We start from the raw sequence: 26,261 nt of genomic DNA, 5'->3' as shown, positions 1-26,261 counted from the left end.
ACTTTTAGCTCTTCTAAAAGGTGGGTTGGGATTTTGCATTTTGAGTTTTAATGTATATTTTTCTAATGACTAATGATGTTGAATAGTTTTCATATGCTTTTTTCCCCATCTATATATCTTTTGAGTGAAGTGTCTGTTCAATTATTTTGCTAAAATTGTGAGTTGTTGGTCTTATTATTGAATTTTGAGAACTCTTTATATGCTCTGGACATACTTTCTTCATTGGATACTGTTGGGAGAGAATTCTCTTTGGAATTCTCATGTTTCTGCAGATTTTATCAGCAGAGACACTGACGCCTATTATTCCAGACTCTCTTTTTAAAGGTGGTTGTATAGCAAAAAAGCCTTGGACAATTGAGATAGTGTCTTCCTTTGGGGAAGGGAAAATGTGTTTGCTAAGGTAACAAAGAGTATCTCCCAGGTTTGCTTGCTGCTCTTGAAAAAAATGGGCTTTTCTAAGCTTGGAGTTACTGAGGGGTGATGCAAATCCTCTCCATGTGCAGTGTCTGCTGGGGCTCAGCTGCACGTCACCACTATAGGTTTTGTTCTGCTGTGAGTAATGAAGTCCTTTTTTATGATGCAGGAGTCTCAGGTCCTCTGTTAGAATCGTTTTGCTGTGAGTATAAAATCTCAGACCCCTTCATAGCTCTTGACAGATACAGGTTTTCCCAAACATTTTTCTCTCCATCTATGGCTTGCATTTACATTTTCTTAACAGTGGCTTTTAAATATTTAAATTTTGATGAAATCAAATTCATTCTTTTTTTTTTTTTTTCTGTTATAGTTCTTGTTTCTTGTGCCCTGTAAGAATAAATCTTTGTTTAACTCAAGGACAGAAAGAACTTTTTCCTCTGTTTTCTTCTCGAAGTTTTATAACTTTAGGCTTTACATGTAGGCCTGTGAGTTACTTTAAGTTAATTTTTATGTATGTTGTGAGGTTTGTTATTATTTTTGCATAGGGAGTCAATTGTTCCAGCACCATTTGTTGAGAAGATTATCCCCTCTCTATTGAATTTCCCTGACATCTTTATAAAAATGAATTGGCCAAATATGACCTACCTGTATTTATGTATTTTCTGTTCTGTTTCATTCATGCGTATGTATATATTTAAGTCATACTATCTTGATTATTGAAGCTTTGTAATAAAGTCTTGAAATCAGGTAGTATAAGTTCTACAACTTTGATCTTTTTGAAAAATATATGTTCTAGATCATTTGCATTTCTATAGAAATTTGAGAATCTGCTTAATAGTTTCTATAAAAAAAAAGGTTTCTGGAGTTTTAATTGGGATTGTGTTGAATCTTTAGATCTACTTGAGAAGAAATGCTATTGTGAAATTCAGTTCACAATACTGAATCTTTTGCTTTATTAACACAATATATTTCTTAATTTCTTTAGGTCTTTAATTTCTCTCAGCAGCAATGTTTTATATTTGCCACTTATATATCTTATACATATTTAAGGTTATCCCTAAATATTTAATATTTTCTGGTGCTATGGTAAGTGGTAATGCTTTATCTTAAATTTTAATTCCCAATTGTTTGTTGCTAGCATAGAGAAATACAATGGATTTTTATAGATTGACCCTATATCTTGCAATCTTGGTAAACTCACTGATTTTAATAACATTTCTTTATGAGTAGATCCCACAGGTTTTTCTACATAGACTATCATATTTTCTGGGAATAAAAAGAAGTATAATTTCCCCCCTATACATATACATTTGATTTATTTTTCTTGCCTTATTATCCTGGATAGGACCTCCACAACAGTGTTGAATAGAAATAGAGTGGACATCCTTGTCTTGTTTCTGAACTTAGGAGGAATGCACTCAGTCTGTCAGTATTTAGTGTGATATTAGTAGTAAGTTTTTCATAGATGCTCTTTCTTAGTTTCAAGAAGTTCTCTTTGTAGTTTGCTGAGAGTTTTTAAAATGAAGGGATGTTAAATTTGGTCAAGGTCCTTTTTTGTATCTGTTGATTTAATTATATGGTCTTTCCTTTTGTAGGCTCTAGAATTAATGAATTGCATTGATTGATTTTTGAACGTTAAAACAGCCTTGTGTTTCTGGAGTAAAACCAAAATATACAGTGTTTTATTCTTTTTATATATAGTTGGATTAAATTTGCTAAAACTTTGCTGAAGAATTTTATGTCTTTGTTCATGAGATATATTGGTCTTTACTTTTTTTAATGGGATGTCTTTATCTGGTTTTGGTATTAGGGTAATGATGCCCTCATAGAATGAATGGGGATGTGCCTACAGTGAGTGCCCCTCCCCCCACTTTATTTTTTTCCATGAGAATTTGTGTATACATGGCATTTTTTTCTTTCTTAAGTGTTTGATAAAATCAACAAGTAAAACTATCTGGGTCCGGGCTTTTCTTTTGTAGGAAGTTTTGAAACTATAAATTCATTTTCCATGATATAGGACTATTTGGGTTATCTCTTTTTAGTGAGTTTTGGTAGATCATATTTTTCAAGGAATTTAACCATTTCATTAAAGTTGTCAAATTATTATCATAAAGTTGTTTATAATTTTTCCTTGTTGTCCTTTTACTGTCTCTAGGTTATATTCCCCACTCATACTGATTTGGTAGTTTGTGTTTCTTTCTTTCTTCCTTCCTCCCTAACTTCTTCACCCCTTTCCTCTGTCTCTCTATATTATTTCCTGTGTTCCTCATTCTTTTTTTTTTTATTTTTTTAGATTTATTTATTTGAGAGAGAGAGAATGCAGGGGGTAGGGCAGAGGGAGAGAGAGAATCTCAAGCAGATTCCCACTGAGCATGGAGCCTGACCCAGGGCTTGATCTCAAGACTCTGAGATCATAACCTGAGCCAAAATCAAGAGTTGGAAGCTTAACAGACTCTTAGGTGACCTGGAAAGAAACATTTTAATACACTGTTATGTGCATTACTTTAAAATTTACTGGCAATTTCCTCAACATCTTATGAGGTATTGGTAATTTCCTTAACATTTTATGTGTAAACAGCAAGAATTATTATTATGTATATTTAGTATTTAGGGCATTAAGAATTTAGGTAATTTTCCAAGTCTGTGCAAGTAATCAGGATTAGAAGATAGCTTTTGGGTTTTCCAGGTAAATTCATTCTCTCAATCCTGATCTCTGATGAGTTACATGGGTGAAAAACTGTGTTTAAGAGATCTTTACTCTCTTGTGCTAGTCTGTGGGTATCTCATTTTGGTTAATTTGGAACTAAGTTTGCTCACACCTCCTTAATTTGAACACAGTTGATTTAAATGGTCAGTTTACTGTTCCTTAAAAAAAAAAAAAAAAAGCAAGGGCATTGGGCTAGTCATGGGAATTAAAGTATGTTAGAATAATCTCCTATGCAGTCAAAAAACCCTATTGCTCACATTATCATCACTTTTCCAAACATTCAAAACTATGTTTTAAAGAGAATGGAATTATTCAGAGAAGTTGAGTATATATTATGTGTATATTATGAACACATATATATTTGAGAGAGATGGAAAGACAAGCTGTTGATATGGCAGTAAGGACTGTAGTGGTCTGAGGTAATAGAGTTTGTTTTTAATGCCAGGGGTCTGGAAGGAAAATGAGGGCAACCGTGAAATTGGGTTTGAAATGTCTTTCCTAATGATTGATTTGTTATGAAAAACTATTTCTCACTCACAGATGAAATGTTACTATCTTATGAATTTTATAGGGAGAAGATATTATGCTTCATAATATTTCATACATGGAAATTGTGGTTTTCTTCTAAGTAATTTTTCACATATAATAAAAAGTCTGCAATAGGTGTTTGCTGGCATTGATTCATCTCCTGATGATTCCATCAAAGATCCAGGATCTTTTTATCTTTCAGCTCCATGGTTCTTATTTTGTTATCTTTTGTTCTTAGGATTGCTGCCTTATGGTCACAAGATGGCTTCTGAAGCTTCAGTCAACTAAGGATACCTTATTCAAATCAGAAAGCTGGAGGAAAGAGCCATGCCTCAGTGTCTGTTCCTTTTTAACAGGTACACAAAAATGTCAGAAGTCTACTGGCAGACTTCCCTCTACATTTCATGGCCAGAATTAGATCATGTGACTATTCCTAGTTGTAAGGAAGGCTGGGAAATAAAGGAACAAAATTGTTACGATTGACTCAGTCTAATCATAAACTATCACTTGAGTCTTGGCACATTTCGACCCTAAGGAATAAAGTGTAGGAACTAAATATTGGGTAGCAACTAACAGTTTCTGTCACATAGGGTCATACTTTTATCCTTTATTACTATGATTTAAGGAGTGCTCTTCTATAAAATGCAGCATTTTATTTATTCACTAAGAAAGAATTACCCTGGGGGGCACCTGGGTGGCTCAGTCAGTTAAGTGTCTGCCTTTGGCTCAGGTCATGATCTTGGGGTCCCGGGACCGAGCCCCATGTCAGACTTTCTGCTCAGTGGGGAGTGTGCTTCTGCTTCTCCCCTGCTCTCTGTGCTCTCTCTCTCTCTCTCGCTCTCGCTCTCGCCAAGAAAGAATTACCCTGTACTCTAAAATTCTTTACAAATGACAAAATGCCTCTGTGAAGTATCTTTATTTGTTGGCTTTCTGTTTCTTCTACATTCATGGAAGAAAATCTCACTAATTTGTCAAAGATTTGATTACAGATCCAGAATAGAAAGGAAATAAAATCTACCCCTCAAAATATAGAAATACAGATTTTCATAAAACTTTCATGAAAGCAAAAAAATACTCTGAAATGTAAGCTATATGGTAGCACAGGAAATATTGGTGCTTTCACTTGCTTGATTCTAGAATCTTTGACAGTGAGCAGATACCAAGGGTTGGGGTCATATGTCTGTGTTTCATCATTTAATCATTGGGATACTGAAGTAAGTCTTTGGAAATAAATTTAACAGATATATAGTAAACATCCACTTTATTTGAGGAACTGTGGTAGCACAATGGAGATAAAAGAGATGCAAATTCAATTCTTCCTTCAACCTTACAACAAAATGACATGAATTTCTTAGTAATACAGGGTACACAGTATTTGAAGTCTAAACAGTAAGTCGGAGTTTTTTTGTTACCAAGACTACCAACTTTGATATAAAGCCATAAGTATAGGGCTAGCTGGTCGGTTTTAAACAAAATAGATAAAATTAACAAACATCACATCAAAAACATTTTTTTCTAATTTGGGAATATAGAGACAGAACAAATATTAGGTGATAGTATTTTCCCACTTTCAAGCCAGTAATTTGGGTATTCTAAAGCCATAATTTAAGTTACAGAGGCAAAAGGGAGCCTGGGTGGCTCAGTCGGTTAAGCGACTGCCTTCGGCTCAGGTCATGATCCCAGGGTCCTGGGATCGAGTCCCACATCGGGCTCCCGGCTCTGCGGGGAGCCTGCTTCTCCCTCTCCCACTCCCCCTGCTGTGTTCCCTCTCTCGCTGTGTCTCTCTCTGTCAAATAAATAAATAAAATCTTTAAAAAAAAAAAAAAAGAAATAATGTTGTTACATCTAAGAGATAATGTTCACATACAAGTTATATTCTCTGTTCATTCTGGAGGCATATGATTGAAGAAAAATAAAGTGTCTAGGCTCATAGACATTTATTTTGAAAATATGATGATCTGAGCCCCATGCTAAAGCACATGCCTGAAAGCTCTTCTCCTCTCCATTTTAGAGATGTGGCAACTGCGTCTCAGGCGTCACTTGGCCAACTACTCCCAGGTGATAGTCATGATGGCAGTTCTGGCAGCCCTAAGGGGTGGGGATAAACTTTCTAAATTCATTTTGTACTGTTAGTATAGTAGGGCTCAACCCTGGCTCACAATGAGTCACCTAGAAAGCTTTACAAAAATATCAGAGCCTGGCCCCCGCCCTATACCAATTAATCCAAATGTCTGGTGTTGGAGCCCAGGTATCAGTGTTGTTTAAAAACAAAAAAACCTCTTCAGGTGATTCTGTTGTGTGGCTCAAGTAGAGAACCACAGATTATGCTGTAGAGCTGAAGATAGGATTAATTGAGTTGTTGAATCCGGGTGATCCAGAGCCAGCTGGTTCTCAAACATTCAGCTCATGTGGTATTTCCTGACCTGAATGTGAATATAGACAAGTTTTTGTGTCTTATTTGAAGTATTCTTGTCCTGAAGCATTACCTTTTCTAGCCATTCTTCTTCTTTCTGTTTGCAAATGACTCACGCTGAACAGTATACTTATTTCATGTTGCAACATAGTCCTTCACATGGTTGTCCCAATGCCCCATTTATCTTTGTGGTCTTGGGCACAGCTTGGAAACTTAGAACAATGCAAGTCATTTAGACATTGAAAACATGATATCTGGTAACGCTTCAGGAAGTATTTTAAAGTTAATTTTCATTTTCACAGTGCCCTGGACTCCTTTATGAAATAGACTGGTTATTGGCAAGGAGAGAGGAAAACTAGGTGGAAGGGACTCGGGCTAATACTGAACTCTGTGTGATTGGTCTTGATTTAAATGCTGGAAATGACAATTGTGTCACTTACGGCTTTTCTAATTCTGAATCTTTCTTTCCTGGAATATTTATTTTAACAGTATCTGGGTAAAAACTTGTAAGAGAGTTTAACTCATTCTTTTTCAAGGAAGTAAGAGTCTAGTGTCCGTCCGTCCTTCCTTCCTTCCTTCCTTCCTTCCTTCCTTCCTTTCTCTCTCTCTCTCACACACACACACACACACACTTCTTCCTTTTAGATAAAATGGGGAAAAGGGCAGAGAGTAATTCTATTAGATATAGTCTGACTTAGGATAAATTGTCCAAATATTATGGTCATTTCCAGGCTGTCTTTACTCAAATCTTAGGTAGACTGCTTTTCATGGTCTGCGATTCATCACCCCTAGTCCTCACTAGTTTGAGCTTTTGTGCTAAAATGACTTATTTGAATACCAAACATACTATTTACCAGGCATGGGACTTTGGACAAACTTCTTAATTCCTCTGAGACTTAGTTCATTCATCTCTAAAGTGAAGGTAGTGTTATCTATAGCTTACCATGGCTGCAGGAATGAAAATGAAACAATTTATGTAAAGCACCTAGTACAAAGTTTGGGACATGATATTTCCTTAATAAGTGTAATTTATCCTCTCTTCATTCCCCTTCCCTCTATCAAAACATATTTTCAGGAAGAATCTGATGCCATTCATTTTTACATGAGTAATAATTTTTTCATTTCCTACAGTATTGTATAGAGTCATTTTTTTTCATTTCCTAGAGTATTTTATAGAAGTAGAATTCTAATAATAATAATAATAGTAATAATAAATAGATAGTTACCATGCTTACCACGTACTTTGCTATGAGAGTTTTTGGTGAAATGACTTACCCTCTATATAGAAATTTAGTACCAGTAAGTGGGGAAAGGTTACTTGTGTGTGTGGCTGGTTGGAGAAGTCACTCCATGTAGGCAGCTTTCTACTCCGTATACAAGACCAATGTACCCCAAGTCCCGTTCAGTGATGTGTTTGTGCAGGTGGCAGTTAATGACCATCACAGGATGACCTATCATCAGAGTTCTATTCCAGCTAATTCAGGGTAAGATTAATCATGAAAATCAGGATCTATACGACACAGTCTCTGGGAAAGAAATTAGGCTGGACTTCTATGAAGATTGTTACAAAGAAGTAAGGATAATCAGAAAAATGGAAAACACGATCTTCAGCCATGGGTGCCCTGATAGATGTACGACAACACAGGCTAGAGGATATGGGAAAATGTGTGCAAAGGAGCCTTAAACTGTCATTGAAATATTTCTCAAAGACATTCCTGCTGGGGTACTTGTCAGAAGTGCCCGAAGTCTATTTTTCTGGAGACATGAAACCCTTTATTCAAGGACCTGTAGAGAGAATGCAGACAAGGCTTTAGATTCTGCACTCTCATCCTCTTGAGGGCATACCTTATTTACAAAAGGAGATTTAGATTACACGATCCCATAAAACTTGGCATAGAGAAATCGAAAACAAATATTTATTCTACCAAGGACGGGTTAGCAGTGTTAAGGTAGTGAGACTTACCTTGCACAACCTTAAAGAAGTTTATTGAGTTGTTAATGGAATGATGTTATCTGTGATTAACAAATGTTAAGAAACGGCTGTCAGATTTCTGGTAAATATTTAACAGCACTTGTGAATCAGACAACAGAAATGGAATAAATTCCTCCCCACTTTGCTTCCCCACCCTCTGCTCCCCCCCTCCCCCCCCAGCCCAAAGCCACATTTTTCTTTTGGCTCAAAGTCAGTTATAATAAGATGTTATTCAAAATAAGACTTTTGCCCCATGGAATTGGTTTCTTTGTTACTGTGTATCCTCCAGGTTTTTGGGTCAGCACGATGGGGAAAGTGACAGAACCTCAAAGTACCCTCAGGTAAGTTTGCTCTATTTTGTTGATTCCTATAAAGAAATATAATATCCAGTTTTTACTGAGAATATCCTAAATAATGCTTTAATCCTGATTTGGACTACGGAAAACTGAAAGTCTTTTTGTTTCTTCCTTTTTCTCTCTCTATAATGTGTATGTATATATAGGTGTCTGTGTGTGTGTTTGTATACATTTAAAAAAAATATTTGCAACTTTATTGAGCTTCCTGAACACCTAGACAAATCTTCCGTCAACACATGAGTGTGTTGTACTGAAACTTCTCTTGGTGTCAATTCTACCTGGTTAGTTTCAGCTCTTTAATAGCCTGCAGGTGGTGATAGTTGATGTCACAGGGGTCCAAAATATTGGCACATGACTTCAAACAAGAGATCAAAGCAGATTTCCAGAGAAGTTCCAAGTGTGTTCTGTAACTGCTGGCAAAGAGTATCACACATTCATGATTCATTAACTGTATCTACACCGCATAAAACAAAGTAGAGATTTCGTACTTGCCTAGTCATTAATTTGTTACCTACCTACATTGAGAGAAAACATTAATTAGACTAATTGGTTAATTGACAGATGTCTACTTTGCTTTTTGTTTTATAGATGGTCCTAGTATGTAGATGCCAAAAGGGTTGTTCTATCCATGTGCACAATTCTTAGGGTGACTTTTGGCTTGTCTAAACATTGCCTAGGAATTGTTTATCATGGATGATTTAATACTCCTGAAGCATGTATACTATTAATTTCTGCTTAAGAATCTCCAACAAAGCAAACATTTACACAAAGAGGGTGATTCCCTTCTGGATGGGGGGATAGACCAAGCCAGCAGTACCAAAATAGATATGACTCTGTCTGGGTCCCTAAGACTTTAATCACTTTTAATGACTGTACAAGTTGTGTCAGGAGGAAGGAAGATGTGATGTCCCCCTGTGGCTATGCAATATATCTTGCTTTTTATTTACATGGCTACAATAGAGGGACTATACTGTGGCTTTTCCCCTAACTCCATTTACCAGCTCTTAGTAGAAAGCCATATCTGGTGTATTTAAAAACATTGAGAATAGGGCAAGGCAAAGGAAGAGGAAGGATGTTTGGACAAAAGAAAATTTCCCACAGGAATTACCAAGAATTCGTTCCAGAGAGGAAGTCTTTCTCATTTGCTTCTTGCTCATGGAAATCTTTTTACCTGCCTTGCCAAGTTCTTGATCCTGATATCTGGGAGGTATTAAGCAATACAGAAAATTTATTTATCAGCTGTGATTCATCTTAATTATGAAAGAGCAGAGAAATCAAAGTTATTTTCCTCTCCTGAAGGTTCAGGATATGTAATGCTTAATGGCCTGTTCCCTACTTAGAGCAAACACATCTATCAAATGTGATATACTAATTGATAAATCACACACTAGGGCCAAACATATTCTGAGAAATTAAGATTCTCTCTTGACACTATAACTTGGCTCTGATTTGAACCAGATAGACATCAGTTTTTGCTTAAATGCCACATTTGGAAAGTAAATAGAAATATACAGGCAATAAGTGATCTCTTCGACTCTCACAGATATCACTGGATTTAGGGTAAGAAGCCTTGTGCATTTGGGGCCCCTCTCTAAAATCAGTGCCCTTCCAAAGGGCTTCTGACCCAGTGAGTTTGAATTTGATGGTGGGGTATCTGGCTGTTGCAAGGAAACAAGAGAAAGGCATGGAGTCTGCCTTCCAGAGGTAGCTCCTAGTCCAGTGTGAGGCATCCTTGCTGCATGGAATTAAACCTACACCCTAACACCTCAGAGACCACCACACTTGAACTGTTGGAACTAAACCTTAAGAGCCAGGATAAATATAATACACACGATCCGCAGTCATGTTATTTATTTTAGTAACCATGAATCAGCAATGATAGAAATACTCTTTTTTTAACCTCTTTGAGATCTGAAGAAAGAGCTAACAGCTGACTCATGTCGCTAATGGAAGGCTTCAAACAAGTTACCTAATGAAGACAATGTATTGCGTGGTTTTCTATAGGAAAAACAAAACATCTGGTACTTTTTAATTAATAATAAACTAAATTTAAAAGCAGAGTTTTCTTTTTTTAATTTAAATTCAATTAGCCAACATATAGTACATCATTAGTTTCAGATGTAGAGTTCAATAATTCATCAGTTGCGTATAACACCCAGTGCTCATCACATCACGTGCCCTCCTTAATGCCCACCACCCAGTTACCCCAACCCCCAAACACCTCCCCTTCTGCAACCCTGAGTTTGTTTCCCAGAGTTAAGAGTCTCTCATGGTTTGTCTGTCCCTGATTTCTTCCCATTCAGTTTTCTCTCCTGTCCCTTATGATCCTCTGCCCTGTTTCTTATATTCCACATATGGGTGAAACCATATGATAATTGTCTTTCTCTGATTGACTTATTTCATTTAGCATAATACCTTCCAGTTCCATCCATGTCGATTTAAATGTAAGTATTCATCCTTCCTGATGGCTGAGTAACAGTCCATTGTATATATGAACCACATCTTCTTTATCCATTCATCTATTGAAGGACATCTCGGCTCCTTCCACGGTTTGGCTAAAAGTAGAGTTTTCTTTCTCTCCAAATCCTTGAAGTTATGAGGATATTGTATTAATCTCATTTCTTTGTGGGAATTTAAGATTTTAGCTATCTTTAAAGATAGCTTTTGATATATTTATAGAGTTTTTCTAAATAGAAATATTTCCAACTTTTGTAAATGTCAAAGCCACACTCAGCTGTCTCCTACGTCCTTAGAGGTGCTTGTCCCTTGCTTACCACCTCATTTTTCCTACAGGGTCTGGCTGACCTTTGTGTGATGAAACCAATGAAAGCCAGACCCTGGTTAAGAGCAGCTAGACCCTGTGAGCAGTTAGCATGTGATAGCAGACCATGCTTGCCAGGGATAGGAAGCAAGAACTTAGGGATTATGGCCATACATTTGATGAAGCTGATTAAATCTGGAAATCAATGAATAATGTATCTATTGAGTAATTCAATTTTTTTTTAGCATGAGCATCTACTATGTGTCAAGCACAGTTCTATGCTATCTCTTAGTGCCCTTGACCTCATACACTATAATATACCCTGAGTCCTTCCTTTATCACCTATATTGACAAGAGCATAGTCTTAATGAAAATAGGAGGACTTTAAGGCAAGAGTTCCAAGTTCATATTTGAACACTGGTCCTCGCTTGTGTGACCTTTTGCTACTCATGTTACCTGAATCTCAGAATCCTGATTGATTGATTGATTGATTGATTGATTTAAAAGATTTTATTTATTTATTTGACAGAGAGAGACACAGCGAGAGAGGGAACACAAGCAGGGGGAGTGGGAGAGGGAGAAGCAGGCTTCCCGCTGAGCAGGGAGCCCGATGCGGGGCTTGATCCCTGGACCCTGGGATCATGACCGGAGCCAAAGGCAGACGCTTAACGACTGAGCCACCCAGGTGCCCCTCAGAGTCCTGATTTATAACAAAAGAATAAAAATCTCATATTTAAATAGTTGGCAAGCTCAGTAACTTTTTCTGGAGTTCTCATTTTATACATGAGGAAAGTAAGGGAAATGGGAAATGGCAGAGTAAAAAAGAAAGAAAGAAATGGAGGTAAGTCTAGAAAATACTATTTATGAGGGGGAACGAAAGCTTGATTATGACAACTGTGGCTTATGAACCAAGGTGGGATGGCTCACCTGGGAAAGGACTTTGAAGGCAGACTGCTAAATGAGCCAGTTGTAGCCCAGCACTGGGGTCCAGACTTTCCTGACAGTGTGTGTGGTCTGATTGATAATAAAAGGGCCATTCTATTTGCCAGAACCATCTGTCACAGGACAGAGCTCGTCCTTTGTGTATCTGGAAGAGTAGGCCTGTGTTCTTGGTGAGAGAACAGGTCGTTGGTACAGAACGTTGCCCTATGCCAAGTAGGGAGTTTTATATCTACGGTCTGTGGGACCTGAATCATAGTTGGGAAGTATGCTGCAAAATAGTCTTGGGCATGACCTTTCCTTTCTGCCAAGGCCACATGAGTTTATATAAAACTGAGAGAAACAGAAGGTGCTAGATAGGCAGGTTCTTGGAAGGGGAAGAGATCACTTGTTAAATGCTTTTTGTTTTTCCAGTTTTTATCTCTCTTCATGTGACATAATGCTTCTTAATTTGTTTTGAAAAGTGGACATACTCTGCTTAGCTGTCACAGGGTTAGCACTGATCTGGCAGGAGTCCAGCCAAGGATGAACAATAGCAGTGAGTCAAGTCAGGGCACTGTTGGTTAAAGCAGAGTGAGTGTGGTAGTCTCTGGGGTCCACGGAGATGGTTAGGGCCCAGAGTTTCTGAGGTCAGAATGCCTGCTTCATAAATGGGGTTAAATAATGATCCCAGCACAGAATCTGTTCATATTCTACCGCTTTGTTATGGCCCTTAGGGATGGATGCCGAGATGCAGCCTGCAGCCAGAAAGTTAAATATCTACAGGTGCAATTTAACCCTGATCACCAAAACACTAAAATTGCTTCCATTGGCAGGCCAGGGAGGAGTGGAAACTATGGGGAGGGAGATGGTCCGAATGAAGAGAAGGAATGCATAAAGTGTGTAATCTATGCAGAGGAAATTGAAAATTGATTATGTTCAGATGGTTCATGAAATGTTGATTAATTCCAACAATGATAGTAGCCAGTTGCAAGAATGATGTCCTTCAGCACATGCTAAAAACTAGTTCCCATGCCCTGTGCTAAAAACTAATTGAACTAGTTTCAACTGGAGGGGTGGGCTTAGAATAGTAGATTATCTGGAAGAACAGCAGGGAAGGGAGAGTACACAGGCAAAGACAGAGTTAGGTGGGTAGACCAGTGGTTGGAGAATAAGGAAGTTCTTTTCCGATTGTTTCTAATTTTAGTGAAATAGGAAACCAGGTCATCAACTGATGGTGAGAGGGGGAAGGGTCATGGGAAGTATGACCAGGAAATGAGTGGCAGAGAGAACAAGATCATTGGAGGTGAGGTGGTCAAGGAACTGCAACTTTTTTGGTCCTGAAATCAGGCAGTGTGAGCACTCGCTCAGTATTTGGTATTCCATTACCTGAATATGGTATATATCTCCATTTATTTAGGTCTTATTTCATTTCCTTCATCAGATCTTGTAATTTTTAACATATAGACATTGATCATCTTTTGTTAGATGTATACACCATAATTTCATGCTTTTTGGTTCTATTCTCAATGTACTTTAGAAAAAATTTTACCATAGTAATTTAATTTCCAGTTGTTTATTGTAAATATATCAAAATGAAATTGAATTTATATATTGGCCTAGATCTGTGACACTCCACTAGAGTTTTTGTAGACTCTTACAGGATTTTCTTTGTTTTCTCCAAATAGTAGCTTTGTTTATTTTTTTTCTGTTCTAATTCTTATACCTTTTATTCATTTATTTTTCCTTATTTCACTAACTACAACTTCCAGTATGGTGTTAAATAGAAGTGGTGAGAGTAGTTACTTTTGACTTTTTCATGATCTCTTTTTTTTAAAGATTTTATTTATTTATTTGACAGAGAGACAGCGAGAGAGGGAACACAAGCAGGGGGAGTGGGAGAGGGAGAAGCAGGTTTCCCGCTGAGCAGGGAGCCCGATGCTGGGCTCGATCCCAGGACCCTGGGATCATGACCTGAGCCGAAGGCAGACGCTTGACCACTGAGCCACCCAGGCGCCCCGACTTTTTCATGATCTTAGGGGGAAAACATTCAGTCTTTCTATATTAAGTATCATTTAGCTGTACTCTTTTCATGGGTGTACTTTGTCAGACTCAGGAATTCTCTTTTATTCCCAGATGTCTGAGAATTTTCATGATTAATGGATGATTAATTTTATCAAATTATTTTTCTGCATCAATTAAGATAGTCGTATGGTTTTCTTCTTAAGTCTGTTCACGTAATGAATCACACTGATTGATTTTCTAATGTTGAACCAGCTCTGTATTCCCAGAATCACCTCACTTGGTCATGATACATTATCATGATACATTATCATCGTTTGTATATAGTCCTGAATTTTATTAGCTAAGATTTTGTTGAGGATTTTTATGTCTATGTTGATGAAAGATAATGGTTTGTAGTTTTTGACTCATTTCAATTTCTTCATCTGCTTTTGGTATCAAGATAATGCTGGGCTCATAACATGAATTAGAAAATGCCCTTCTTCTCTAGTGTTTGGGAGATTTGGGGTATAATTCATATTATTTCTTCCTTAAGTATTTGGCAGAACTGATTGCCAATCAGTTCATCTGGTCCTAGAGTTTTTCTTGTTGGAAACTTTTAACTACAAATTTAATTTCTGTAAGAGATGTATAATTATTTAGATTGTCTGTTCTTGAATAAATGTTGGCAGTTGGTCTTTCAAAGAATTTGTCCCTTCCTTTTCAGTTGTTGAATTACTGCTATTTATATCTTCTCCCTGACTTGCTATTACTTTCTCCCTCTTTTTTTTTTTTTGGTCAATCTGCTTAGAGATTTATTAATTTTATTCATCTTTTTAAAAACCCAGTCTCATTGATTCTATTATTTTCCTTTCAATATTTAATTGATTTTTCTCTTTTTTTAAAAAAGATTTATTTATTTGAGACAGAGACAGAGAGCATGAGCAGAGGCAGACGGAAAGGGAGAAGCAGGCTCCCCACTGATCCAGGAGCCCAATGTGGGGCTCAATCCCAGGACCCTGGGATCACGACCTGAGCCGTAGGCAGACGCTTAACCATCTGAGCCACCCAGGTGCCACTGATTTTTTTCTTCTAATTTTTATAATTTTCTTCTACTTACTTTGGGTTTAATTTGTACTCTTTCTAGTTTCTTTTTTTTAAAGGACTTTATTTATTTATTTGAGACAGAGAGATACAGAGAGAGAGAGCATGAGTGGGGGAGAGGCAGAGGGAGAGGGAGAAGCAGACTCCCCGCTGAGCTGGGAGCCTGAGGACACTGGGATCATGACCTGAGCAGATGCTTAAGCATCTGAGCCACCCAGGCACCCCACTTTCTAGTTTCTTAAGGTAAAAGCTAAATAACTGATTTGAGCCCTTTTTTTCTTTTCTAATATAAATATTTAATGCTGTAAATTCTCTTATGATGTTCTCTTTGACCCATGAGTTATTTATAATATTTATGTCTGTTTAATTTCCAAATGTGTGGGAATTTTCAATATCTTTTCATTACTGATATCTAGATTAATTACTTTAGTATCATAGAACAGACTTTGTATGATTTTAGTTGTTATTAATTGGTTGAGATTTGTTTCATGAGCCCAAATATGGTCTATTTTGTTGAACGTTCCTTATGAACTTGAAAAGAATGGATATTGTGCTGTTGTTGGATACTTTGTTTTATAAATACTGATTACCTCAAGTAGGGTGCTAGTTTTGTCCAGGTCCCATATTCTCACTGATTTTCTTGCTACTCATTTTATCAATTACAGAGACAGAGGAACATTTAAATTTCCAGCTCTAATTGTGGATTTGTCCATTTCTGCTCTCAGGTCTATCAGTTTTTGCGCTTGCATTTTGAATCTTTGTTTTTAGGCACAAATACTTTCAGGATTGTAATGTCACTCTTTAACCCTAGAAATGTTCCTTGTTCTGAAATCCATTTTGTCTGACATTAATAGAGTCACTATATCTTTCTTTTGGTTGGTGTTTTTATGGTATATCTTTCCCATACTTCTGCTTTTAACCTATTTGAGTCTTTAAATTTAAACTGGTTTTATTGTAATCAGCATATATTTACATCTAGCTTTTTTTCTCTTTTAATCTAAGAATCTGATTTTTATTTAGTTTGTTTTGACCACTTCCCTTTAATATGATTATTGGCGTGGTTGGATTAAAATCTACCATCTTGCTTTTGTTTCCTTTTTCCTTTTTTCTTTGTTTCCTTTTTCTTCTTTTTCTGCGTGTTTTTGGATTATTACTATTATTATTTTTTTTAGAGAGAGAGAGAGAGAGAGCGCACCTGCACACAAGCAGGGTGGGGAGGGTGGGTGTTGCACAGAGGGGCAGAGGAAGAAGGAGAGAGAGAATCTCAAGCAGGCTCCAAGCTCAGTGTGGAGCCTGAAGCAGGGCTTGATATCATGACCCTGAGAATTTTTAAAATTTCCATTTTACTTATCTCCATTATTGAATTACTATTTTTGCTACTTTTTATCTCGTTCCATAGCATTGGCAATATACCTCTCTAATTAATTGCAGTCTATATTCATGTAATGTTATACCTCTTAATGTATAGGTTTGAGAACCTTACCAACAATAGTATACTTTCACTTCTATCCTCCCAGCCTTTGAGTCATTGTTGCCATAGATTTTACTTTCATATATTTTATAAACACACAATAAATTTGTACTATTTTTGCTTTAGACAGTCAATTTTCTTTTAGTGGCATTAAAGATAAGAAAAATCTGAGGCGCCTGGGTGGCTCAATTGGTTAAGTGGCTGCCTTCGGCTCAGGTCGTGATCCTGGGGTCCTGGGATCGAGCCCCACATTGGGCTCCTTGCTCAGGGGGGGAGCCTACTTCTTCCTCTTTCTCTGCCTGCAGCTCCCCCTGCTTGTGCTCTCTTTCTCACTATCTCTATCTCTCTCTGTCAAATAAATAAATAAAATCTTTAAAAAAAAAGATAAGAAAAATCTTTTGTATTTACTTTCATTTTAACCATTTCCATTTCTGTCTTACACTTATTCTGCCTGAAGAACTTCTTTTTACATTTGATAATGCTTTGTGTACTGGTAATTAATTTGCTTATCTTCATCTGAAAAACTCTTTAATTTGGCTTCATTTTTGAAGGATATTTTCATTGTGTATAGAATTCTCAGTTGCAATTTTTTTCTTTCAACATGTCTTCTTGTTCTCATACTTTCAGATGAGAAATCTGTTGGCAGTTTTACCTTTGTTCCTCTATATGTAATGTGGCATTTTCATTCTTGTTTCATGATTTTCTTTTTCTTTTTGTTTTTGGTTTTTTTTTTAAAGATTTTATTTATTTATTTGACAGAGACAGCGAGAGCAGGAACACAAGCAGGGGGAGTGGGAGAGGGAGAAGCAGGCTTCCTGCTGAGCAGGGAGCCCGATGTGGGACTCGATCCCAGGACTCTGGGATCATGACCTGAGCCGAAGGCAGCCGCTTAACGACTGAGCCACCCAGGCGCCCATTTTCTTTTTGGTTTTTAACACCTTGTATATATGTCTGGCTTTTTAAAAAATTGTGTTTATTCTGCTTGGAGGCCTCTGAACTTCTGGGATCTGCACATTGGATATTCTTCATTATTTTTGGAAAATTCTTGACCATGATCTCTTCAAATATTTATTCTGTCCCAGTCTCTCTTGTCTTCTTCTGGGATTTCAGTTGGTTTTGTTAGACCATTTGATAACATCTTGTAGCCTGGGATGCTCTCACTGGTTTTATTCATTCTCTATCTCTTTGTGTTTCGGTTTATGTAATTTCTAATGAATTATCTTAACACTTGCCGAGTTTTTTCTTCAGCTGCAAGATGTCTATGTCAGTGACAGTGGAGGACTTTCTTCATTTCTGTTTCTGTGAATTTGTTTCTAGCATTTCTATTTGACTCCTCTAGTTTTCATTATCTCCATTGAAATTCAGTATCTGTTCATGCATGTTGACCACCTTTCCTGATAGAGTCTTTAATATGTTTATTACAGTGATTTTAAATTCACTATATTATGGTCCAACATATAGGTCATCTCTGGTTCTGTCACTTGCTTTTCCTCATATCAGTGGGTTGTTTTGTCCTTGTTTTTTGTATGTCTCATAAGTTTTCATTGAATAGTGGGTATCGTGTGAAGACTAGAGAGTGAGATAACTAGTATTTATTCTTGGAAATGGGCTTATCTGTGTTCTGCTAGGCTGTTATTGTGGGGTGGTAGGTCAGCCTACTCAGAAGTGAGCTGGGTGTGAGTTTGGTTGTTGCTATGGGTTCACTGACTGTGTCAATGGCTCCAAATTCCTCTTGCATTACCTTGTGTTTAGGGTGGGGTCCTGTTTGCCCGTGAGTTCTTAATGTTACTGTTCCACCCTTAGCAATAGACCTTCTCTGTGTACCTAGACTTCAGAGAGGGTTTCTCTTCATTCTTGACAATCCCACAGTGGTAGACTGCTGTTGCTGTTTATTTGGTTCTTGCTACCCTTGGCAAGAAAGGTATTCTTTGTTTTATTAGTAGAGAATCACAGAGTCATGGAGAAGAATAACTGAGATGGTATAAATTCTCCTTACATCTGTAATTTCCAGGGGTTCCATATTTTCATATGGCCCACTCTTGGATTTTAGGAATTTATTAAAAATTTTAACTGGATGTTTCTTACCCACTTGTATGGCAGTCCTGGCTTTTTCTCTTCTCACTAGTAAGCCCATACTTATATTCCCTCTCTCCTTAAAGATATCTTTCTCTTCTTAGGCTTTAGACTAGCTGGATACCATGTAAACTTACTTCTTTAGGCTCAAGAAAAATCAAGATCTGTAGTTTATCCAGCTTCTTCTATTTGATAGAGAAGTGACACTCTCCACATTTCTATATCCAAGGCAGAAGCCAAAGGTCAGTTATATAAGCCTTTAAGTAAAGGATTTTTTTAGCATTCGTACCAGAAAGGATGTTGAAATGTTTTGAACTTGATTATTTTGAATTTATACTGATAAAAAAATAGAGTTTAGCTTATGAAACTCTGAGCCCAGGCTGTACAGTTTCAAAAAGGAGACAACTGTACATTCTACAAAAGGTGATTACACATGAAAGAACCACATCCTTGGGTAATGAGTTGTCTCCATAGCCACTGGGATAATCTGCCTCTATTTACTGCCAAATTATGGGCATAATGAGTCACAGGCGCATTTCTAAATATATCAACAGCCCTGCAAAGTGTTTCAGGGGCACATCCATCAATTATGGTCATGAGAAAGGTCATAATAGTACAGGCTTTCATCATAATTCAGCTTTCCCTACCCAGTTTGCCTTGGGTATGTTGAAATACTGTGATTGTTCAGTTAGAAGCAGTGTTCATTTTTTAGGAGGATTTACTGGAAATGAGCAAAATATCTGAGAGAGGCCATCCCATTTAAAGGCCTACTTCCTCATTCAAAAGCTTTTTGTGTAATAAAAGTTTCTCAAAAACTCTTCTGTGAGATTCACCAATCTCATTCCTTCTGAGCCACTGATTAGAATCCACAACTTCAACTGAAGAAAAGATTAGCTGTATACTTGGATGCCAGCCATTTTCACTGAATTCCCCTCTTATATATTCCTGTTAATAACAAAAGTATTGTTAATAACACTGCTGTGTCCCTTCTTCCCACCATGGTGGGTATTTCTGTATCTTTGGCATCATTGGGCAATCCATAAAGTCCGTTGACATTTTAATGTGACTACAAAATAGGATGGAACTTTATAGAAAGCTACCCAAAAAATTAACCTTGGATAAAAGAAAATTGTTCTAAATTCTATTACTTTGAATAGTGTTCCCTTCCTACCAAAAACAATTATCCTGGCAATTCCCCACAGCCTGTATAAACAAACTCAGGTAACAGGAATCAGGAAATCAGAAAACATTTCACAATTAAATATTAAAGGATCTTCTAGAGCCAGTACACTTAACCCAGCATTTTTTTCATCTTACTGTCTTCTGGTAAACTGTAACGTAAAGCAGTTCATGCTTTGCTTTGCTAACTTTTAGTCCAAAATCAGATGGATTTGTCAAACCTCAGGAGATTATACATCAGAGTGGTTAATTTCAATAACCTGTTTCCATGTTTTGCTCACGTTATGGCCTATCAGTTTCCCCCTGAAGATGGAGGGTCATATTTTCCATGGACTATTTAGATAAAGAATTCCAAAAAGAAGTCACACTTCTTTCTTGTCTGCTTATCATTTGCAATGCATACATTTTCCCTTCCAATTAATTTGGAGTTCTGTTCTTTTCTTTCTTTCTTTCTTTCTTTCTTTCTTTCTTTCTTTCTTTCTTTCTTTCTTTCTTCTCTCTCTCTTTTTTTTCAGTACTTCATCACTTATAGTTATTCATTCTCAATGTATTTACACTAACAATGAATGGTGAAGTTCTTAAACCACTAAGTTTGTGATCATGCACAACTCTGTAAAGGTCTGGAACCACATCAGAAGTCTTTTGACACAAAAGTAGAACCTATTTATTTTGGAAGGGAAGCAACATCAGTGAAGAACAAACCATTTGGACATATTTTTGTTTGTGCTAGAACTAAATTAATCAAACCAGAAAAAATCGCCTAGCAACATCTGACATTAAAAAGATTCCATAATAAAAACTAAACCACATGGAGGATAAGATAGAAGACAGCCCACGCCTCTTCTAGATAACTGTCACAGTCTATAAATGGAGCTGATTTAACCTTAAAAAGAGAAGATAGAAAAGAAATTAGAATTAGATACAGAAGAAGAACTATGTTAATGTAAGTTAGCATATCTTGAGTGCTTGCTAGATTTCATATCCTGTGTGAGGAGTATTAGATAATTCTCATTTAATTCTCACAAAACTGATTATCTTCATTTACAAAGAAGCAGACCAGTTTAGTTAAAGACTGATTAACTCTTAAAGACCAACATCTATCTGTTTAGATTCTTGCTACATTGTCGTCACTTATAAAGGAAACTAGGCAAATTAATTATCTTCATATTGTAGCCAGAAAGTAGTATTTTTTTTTTGAAATACATTTAAAGGATTAAAGTAGAAAGAGTTACTCAGAAAGTTAACTAGAACGTCCAACTTTTCAAACTTTCTAATTGAGTTCTTTCTATTGAAACAGACACATTGGTGGTGGGCCATATTTAGGCAGACTGCCACAGAAGTAGCACTGATGCACAAAGCTGGCCATGGCTACTGTCTCACTTAGTAGGGAGGGTGATTTTGAGAGTGAGAACTAAGAAGTGATATTTAGTGCCAGGATTGGAGAGTCTTGCCAACCATAAACTTTAAATCTTGTAAATAACAGAATTAAAGTTATTTTTTTTTTTTTGTATTGAAAAAAGCATAGAGAGAGATCAATGTAATGTTGTAGCAGAGGAAGGAAGATAGCAACTGAAAATAAATGAAGGGATTTTTAAGATGCAGCATTCTACTAGGGCAGGGGGTGGGGAACATATATGGACTAACATGAAGGCAGTGTCAGTAGTAGATAGAAACTCAGCAGGGATCAATACTTGGTGGCATAGATGACCTGGTTTCTGGGACATCTGCCTATAGGACATTGATTTCTCTTCCATTTTGTGTGAGCCATGGGGAAAGTAGGCATAAGTGAAAAATGGGAATTTTGTGAGAATTGTGCAGTGCTGGGTAATCTTCATATTCAATATTTGTCACTTTATTGTTAATGAATCCTTTGTTATTTTGCTTCAAGAATGATTTGGCAAGCTGTATGGTGTTGTCCATATGGCAACATTTCTGAGAATGCTAATAGAATATGCCAGAGAAGGAAGTACTAACCTGTTTAGGACTTTCTGAATCTTTGACTATGATTGGCTTTTAACATATGATCTACCATGTTGTGGTTCGCATAATTTTGATATTTACATGGCTTTCTTGGTTAGTTACACTTTTGGTTAGTGGATGCATGTATTTGTGTGTGTGTAGTTGTTTTTTTTTTTTTCCCCTCTGTGCCATGATCTAAGCCACCAGCACCCGATACATTTTTACCTTGCTGGTCTCAAGGAATTATGAGGCTCTGAACAAATTAAGAAGGAGTAGACAGCTCTACAAAGTTACAGCCTTCCTGGTATACTTGGTTCTTCTCTATCACCCCCAACCTCTCTCCTAACAGGTTACCGTATTTTCCATGGAGTAAAACTAGGCTTCCCTTCAAACTCTTTATCCAATGTACATGGAGCTGTCAAGAAGGTCATTTTATCCAGGCAAGGAAGCAAAGTCAGAAGGAGAGAGGAGTGGGATCTTAGAAATGCTTAATGAGTTTAATTCTGTTCTTCAAACTTGGCAGGGGAAATATTTTGTCTCTTTTGGCAAATGAGGAGAACATTCTCTGTTCATCTTCATACTGAATTCATCAAGAATGAACAGACTAATGAATTGGCTCCCCTGAGAAACACTTGGCCTCACTTCTAACAGTATTATGAAAAAAATCTATTCTTTCTACTAAGTCTCCTCAGCTTTGGTCTTTCCTCATCCTGCTTTGCACTTTCTCTCCTCTCAAAACATACCCAAAGACATATCCCTCATAGGTAAAACATTTCACGCTGGGTCAGTGGACCTAGGGACGCAATTCTCCCCTCCCTATATCACTCAGAATTATCTAGAAGTACCCCCGGCAAGCTTCCTAGATGCTTTGTTTGGAACTAGCCTCAAGGAGTCTGTAATTCTCAAATCCACCCTAAGAATATTACACAGCAGTCTTCAAGGTTTATCAAGATTTGCCTTCCAAGAGAAATCTAGTAGTTATGATAGTCTTCTAGCACGTTTTCTAAAAATTACACAGGATTTAAAACACACATATTATCCTCATGGGTAAAAAATATTTTTACTTTTATATGCATAAGTAAAAATTGTTTTCTGCAATCAGAGATCCAGAGAAAGTTTGCCTTTAAAAAGGAAAAAACGACAACACTGGAAAATGTTCAGTCATGTTGTATAAATCCTGGATTGTTTCTTTTTCTCCCACTTTATTTATTTGTTTATATTATTTTGTGATAATAACACTTAACATAAGATCTATAGTTAGCAACATTTTGAACGTACAATACAGTATTGCTAACTATGGGCACTAGGCTGTACAGTAGGTCTCTAGAACTTGTTCATCTTTTATAACTGAAACTTTATACCTTTGACTAGTACTTCCTATTTGTCCTTCCCTCCAGGCCCTGGCAACCTTTCTTATTCACACCCACCTCTTCCACCTCTGGTAATAAGTGGCCTTATTACCAAGTAAAGATTTCTCTGGAACTGTGTTTGTGTGTGTCTGTGCACACATGTGTGCATACAAATGAGAAAATTGAAGCATGGGAAATGTGAGGAAATGGACTGGTGCCTGTGATCTTCACACCCGAATGTTTCATAAGTGACTATGACTTCCTTTCTTCTCGCATTCTTCACACACAAACACTCATGGAGAGTAAATTTGTTAAGCACAGCATCATAGGAATGTTGGTTTTCTGTTTACTTATTGCAAATTGATTTAGGGGCTAATTCTACTTGGAATCCTAAATTTTCAAACAGCATTGAGCAGGTAGGCTGATGGCTTGGTTTGGTGAGGAGGACATGCCCAACAAGGAAGACCCATTCTCCCTGTCTCCAGACCTTCCTTAATCCTTGCAGCTGAGGACTCTTTTGGAAAATGTTTCAATAATTACATTGCATTCCTTCATCATTGACAATCCTTTGTTTTGGAAACAGACACACTGTCATGTTTAAAGAGATGCTTATAAAGGCTACTCATTTTATTCTTTGTTATAAAAAGGAATAAAACTCAACTCCAAAAATTTAGATAACACTGAAGAATGGAAAGAGAGACAGACAGATAGACAGACTATAATCTCACCATGCAGAAATAATTTTTATTAATACTTTGGTGACTATCCTTCCAGTCCTTTTTTTTTTTTTTTTTTTGGAAAAATAAAAAGGGTCTCTCTTTTTCTTCCTTTCTGTGTGTGTGTGTGTGTGTGTGTGTGTGTGTTTGTGTATGTATGTGTGTGTAAAGAGAAATATTTGTGACAGTGCTTTATAGACTCCTTCTTTCATCTTTAGCTCATTATGGATATTTTCCCATGACCATAAATATTGCTCTATAACAGTGATTCCCAGCCAGGCAGTTTTTACCCCCTGAGGACATTTGGTAGCATCTGAAAACAATTTTTGCTTCTAGCATCTACTGGGTAGAAGATAGGGATGCTGCTGAATGTACTACAGTACACAGGACAGCCCCCACAACAAAGAATTATGCAGTCCAAAACGTTGGTAATTCTGAGATTTAGAAACCCTCCTTTATAATATTATTTAAAGTAGCTACCTATTATTCTATCCTAAGATAGAATTATCCGTTGCTTCTATTGTTGGAAATTTAGCTGTTTCCATATTTTTTTTTGCTGTTCTAAAAAAATCTGTCGAATATTCCTGGTCACACATATTTGTGTCTACTTCTGTTTAGATTGAACTAGAAAAAACTCTTAGACATGAAAATTGGTGGATCAAAGGAAATGTACTTTTTGCACCTTTAACCACTGTTTTCAAACTTTTTGTAGAAAGGTGATTTCAATTATTATTCCCACCAATATGATATTGCTATCTTTATGCCTCTTTTGTTAATAAAGTCCACCATCTTAGAATGTGTCCTAGGTTATTTGAAGGGACTTTCTAGCTTTTGCTCCATTTTTACAAGATCCATCAGAGCAGGACAGGAAAAGTCAAGTAGCATCTCTAAGGCCCTGGCTTCACTCTGTCCACTCACTGGGAGATCTGGAGAACAAAGAAGGTATACATAGAGGTTTGTGACAATCTCATTAATTTCTGATCCATCTTTTGACTCAGAGGATTGAGTGTCTAGACCTTGCTTTGGTCAGTGGGCAGGAAGCAAAAATGGTTTGACCAGAATTTACATACAGGCATTTATCAGACCAAAATCTAAATCATCAGTTTAAAATGGAATGACATATATCAAGTGCTTGGCATAGAGCTCAAAACATAGTTAGAGCTCAGTACATTTTGGCTCTTATTACTATTTAAGGCTTAGAACAATAAAGTCCTCTAACTGACCCAAATTTTCTGTTAGGTCCTACAGCAAGTCCATACTGGACTTCATTATTTCCTTGGTCATTATTGATTATTTCCTTGGTCATTGATTATCCTTTGAAGCATGACAGCTCTCTTAATCAAAGCCACCATTGCTAAACTCAGATTCAAATCACTGATAGGTTCATCTGAGCTTGAAAAATGTTGATCATAAAACAAAATTTCTAGCTTTTAAAAAATATTCTTCTATGACAGCACAACATATATTTACAAAAAGACCAAGTGAATATAGGTAAATTTCTCTACTACAAATTAGTTATTTAAAAATTATTTCTTTATATTATTAATTATTAATTTATTTTTCTTTATGTTTATCTTCATTAGGCACCAGGCATAGGTATATCGTATCAATATTCACTGAAAATTCATTTTGGTGTTAAGCTTTTATACATAAAGTATTCTCACAGTATTTTTCAAAGTGTCTCTTGACCTGCACTCAGATGAATGTAAAATGCCTTTTTAGTTGCCTAGAGGGCAGTATGTTTCCAATTTCCTCTAAATTCAAAACCTCTTCAGAGAATGGTTCTTGCCTTTTCATCTCTATACCCAGTGCCCAGGATTGTGCCTGAAGTGTCATAGGTGTCAGTTGCTATTTGCATCTCTGATAAAGTATATTAACATTGGGATTTTGAACCCCACTAAATTCTCTATCCATTGCCTAAATGCAAAGTATGTAGAAACTCTGCTTGGTGCAAGATAAACACTGTGCAGTTGTTAACCTCTGTGGGATGATAGCAGGTGTACTGTCCTATTGTTGCTTTTATGAAAGGAGTGCATTCACGTTTTGCCATCAAGCACCATATTGGCCATTGCTTCTGTAGACACACTTTGTCAGGTTCTTTCCTATTCTAATGTGCTTACAATTTTTCAAAATCATGGATGCCATTAAATTTCATCTAATGCTTTTTCTGCACCTATCGGAATGATTAAGTGATTTCTCTCCTATAATCTGTCAATGTATTGAATCATTGATTTTCTTATATTATGCTAACCTTCCATTTCAATCCAAATTGGTCATGATATTCAGACTTTTATATTCATTGCTGGATTTGGTTTGCTAGTATTTTATTTAGGTGCCTAT

At 36.7% G+C, this 26,261-nt stretch overlaps 1 long non-coding RNA gene across 2 annotated transcripts in view; it reads left to right on the top strand.

Annotated features, from left to right (window-relative positions):
- The first annotated feature begins 3,894 nt into the window (after positions 1-3,894).
- LOC144379666 (uncharacterized) overlaps positions 3,895-26,261 on the top strand; it is a 109,581-nt gene continuing 87,214 nt past the window's right edge. Inside the window, exons 1-2 of one of the 2 annotated variants that reach the window (XR_013442995.1) lie at positions 3,895-4,005; positions 8,324-8,375. This is a non-coding gene — a long non-coding RNA (uncharacterized LOC144379666). Of the gene's footprint in view, positions 4,006-8,222; positions 8,376-26,261 lie in introns of those variants that run through there. The other variant, XR_013442994.1, reaches the window with a different exon arrangement.

Source organism: Halichoerus grypus, chromosome 12 (assembly GCF_964656455.1).
Source record: "Halichoerus grypus chromosome 12, mHalGry1.hap1.1, whole genome shotgun sequence".
In the NCBI taxonomy this organism is placed as follows: domain Eukaryota; kingdom Metazoa; phylum Chordata; class Mammalia; order Carnivora; family Phocidae; genus Halichoerus; species Halichoerus grypus.
The sequence above is the reverse complement of the archived record's forward strand: the minus strand, read 5'-3'. Positions and strand labels throughout refer to the sequence as shown.